This window comes from Malaclemys terrapin, chromosome 15 (genome assembly GCF_027887155.1).
Source record: "Malaclemys terrapin pileata isolate rMalTer1 chromosome 15, rMalTer1.hap1, whole genome shotgun sequence".
NCBI classification, from domain to species: domain Eukaryota; kingdom Metazoa; phylum Chordata; order Testudines; family Emydidae; genus Malaclemys; species Malaclemys terrapin.
The window spans coordinates 14,328,101-14,330,600 of NC_071519.1; the positions used below are offsets into that span (position 1 = coordinate 14,328,101).

A 2,500-nucleotide genomic window follows, 5' to 3' on the forward strand; every position below is an offset into this window, starting at 1 on the left:
CCGAGGAGGGCTGCCCGGGCGGGCCGGGCCCCGGAGCTCGGAAAAAAAAAAAAAAAACACCCCAAAAAAGGATCGGGCCCACTAGAGACATGGACCAGGCCGCCCTGGGCTCACCCTCCCCGGCCGCAGCGAGGGACTGCCTCCCGGCCGACTGGATCGGGCCCCTGGAAGTCTGGAAAAAAGAATGGAACCTGACGCCTCCGAGGAGGGGGCGCCCAGGGAAGGAGGGAGATCCGGGTCGACCTGGTGACCGGACGGGAAAGCGGCCACCGGGCGTGCCCGTTCAAACCTAGGGGTTGACCTGGCGGCCGGAAAGCAAACCGGCCACTGGCTAGCCCCGTCGGCAACCTACGGGTTGACCTGGTGGCCGGGAAGCGAACCGGCCAGCAGGTGAACCCGTTCGATTCCACGGGTTGACCTGGTGCCCGGGAGGGGACTCTGAAAAATGTTCAGCCCTTTCGGCTCGGGGTTGACCTGGTGGCCGAGAGGGGACTCGGACGGCAGGCAAGCCGCCCTGGCCTCACCCACCCCGGCCGCAGCGAGGGACTGCCTCCCGGCCGACTGGATCGGGCCCCTGGAAGTCTGGGGGGAAAAAGAAAATGGAACCTGACGCCTCCGAGGAGGGGGCGCCCAGGGAAGGAGGGAGATCCGGGTTGACCTGGTGACCGGACGGGAAAGCGGCCACCGGGCGTGCCCGTTCAAACCTACGGGTTGACCTGGTGGCCGGGAAGCGAACCGGCCAGCAGGCGAACCCGTTCGATTCCACGGGTTGACCTGGTGCCCGGGAGGGGACTCTGAAAAATTTTCAGCCCTTTCGGCTCGGGGTTGACCTGGTGGCCGAGAGGGGACTCGGACGGCAGGCAAGCCGCCCTGGGCTCACCCTCCCCGGCCGCAGCGAGGGACTGCCCCCCACCCACCCACCCCCCCCCCCGGCTGACAGGATCAGGGCGCACTGGATGTCCGGGACAATATTTTCCCCGACGCCGGGGAGGGCGGGCGGGCGGAGGGGCTCTGGCGGCCAGCCCGGGCCCCGGAGCTCGAGAAGGAAAAAAGGACCGGGCCCGCGAGAGACGGGGGCCCTGCCGCAGGGGGGCAGTCCGACCGGGGCTCACCGTGCGGCAGGCCCGGGCGTCGGCAGGGGAAAGCGGGCGAGGAGGCGCGGGGGCCGGGTGCCTACGGCCATACCGGACCGAACGCCCCCGATCCCGTCCGATCTCGGAAGGTAAACCGTCCCGGGCCTGGCTAGTACTTGGATGGGTGACCGCCTGGGAATCCCAGGTGCCGTAGGCAGCTTTTCCCGGTCCGAGCCAGCTCTCTCTCCTTTTCTGGGGAGGAAGGAGAGGGGGGGGACGGGCCGGAAAGCCCCTCGTCGCTCCTGCCGAGTCGGAGGTCGCGGCCGCAGGTCACGGGTCTGGGCGCCTGGGGTCCGGCTCCCCACCCGGCTTCCTCCGCGGAGGACCCACCGAAGCCGCTGGGGGAGACCCCGGGCATGGGGCGGACTGGCCCGGACCCTCCCGGCCGCCGGCCCGCAGGACCGCCCCGAATCCCCCCGCCCCGCGGCCACCCAGGCCAGGCCTGGCCAGGCGGGACGGACGGCGGGTGTCCAGCGCCCAGCGGCTTCCGCCAGCGGGGACCCACGGCCCCCAAAGCCGCAGGGGGAGGCCCCGGGCCCGGGACGGACTCGCTCGGACCCCCTGCGCCCGGGCGCCGGCTCGCGGGACCGCCCCGAATCCCCCCGCGGCCACCCAGGCCAGGCCTGGCCAGGCGGGACGGACGGCGGGTGTCCAGCGCCCAGCGGCTTCCGCCAGCGGGGACCCACGGCCCCCAGAGCCGCAGGGGGACACCCCGGGGCCGGGACGGTCTCGCTCGGACGCGCTCGGACCCCCTGCGCCCGGCCGCCGGCTCGCGGGACCGCCCCGAATCCCCCGCCCCGCGGCCACCCAGGCCAGGCCTGGCCAGGCGGGACGGACGGCGGGTGTCCAGCGCCCAGCGGCTTCCGCCAGCGGGGACCCACGGCCCCCAGAGCCGCAGGGGGACACCCCGGGGCCGGGACGGACTCGCTCGGACGCGCTCGGACCCCCTGCGCCCGGCCGCCGGCTCGCGGGACCGCCCCGAATCCCCCCGCGGCCACCCAGGCCAGGCCTGGCCTGGCCTGGCAGGCCGGCGTGCAGCTCCCCCGGGCTTCCTCCCCCGACGACCCGCGCCCCCCCGAGCCGCAGGCGGAGACCCCGGCCCCGGGGCGGACCGGCCCGGGCTCGCTCGAGCCCCCTGCGCCCGGCCCGCAGGACCGCCCCCCCCCCCCCCCGAATCCCCCGGGAGAGGCCCGGCCTGCACGCCACTGACGACCCGCGGCCCCCAAAGTCGCGGGAGGCGCCCCCGGCCCCGGGGGCCGGTTAGCTCCGTGTCGCTCCGCGCCCCCCCCGCCCCTCGCTGCCGGGACCGGGCACCGCCCCAGAGTCAGCCGCAGCCGGACGGCCTGAGAGCTGCCCTCCTGTGGACG

At 74.8% G+C, this 2,500-nt stretch overlaps 1 non-coding gene across 1 annotated transcript; it reads left to right on the forward strand.

Annotated features, from left to right (window-relative positions):
- The first annotated feature begins 1,171 nt into the window (after positions 1 to 1,171).
- LOC128823737 (5S ribosomal RNA) lies at positions 1,172 to 1,290 on the forward strand. Its single transcript, XR_008441976.1, has one exon. It is a non-coding gene; the product is annotated as a 5S ribosomal RNA (ribosomal RNA).
- Positions 1,291 to 2,500: the final 1,210 nt, after the last annotated feature.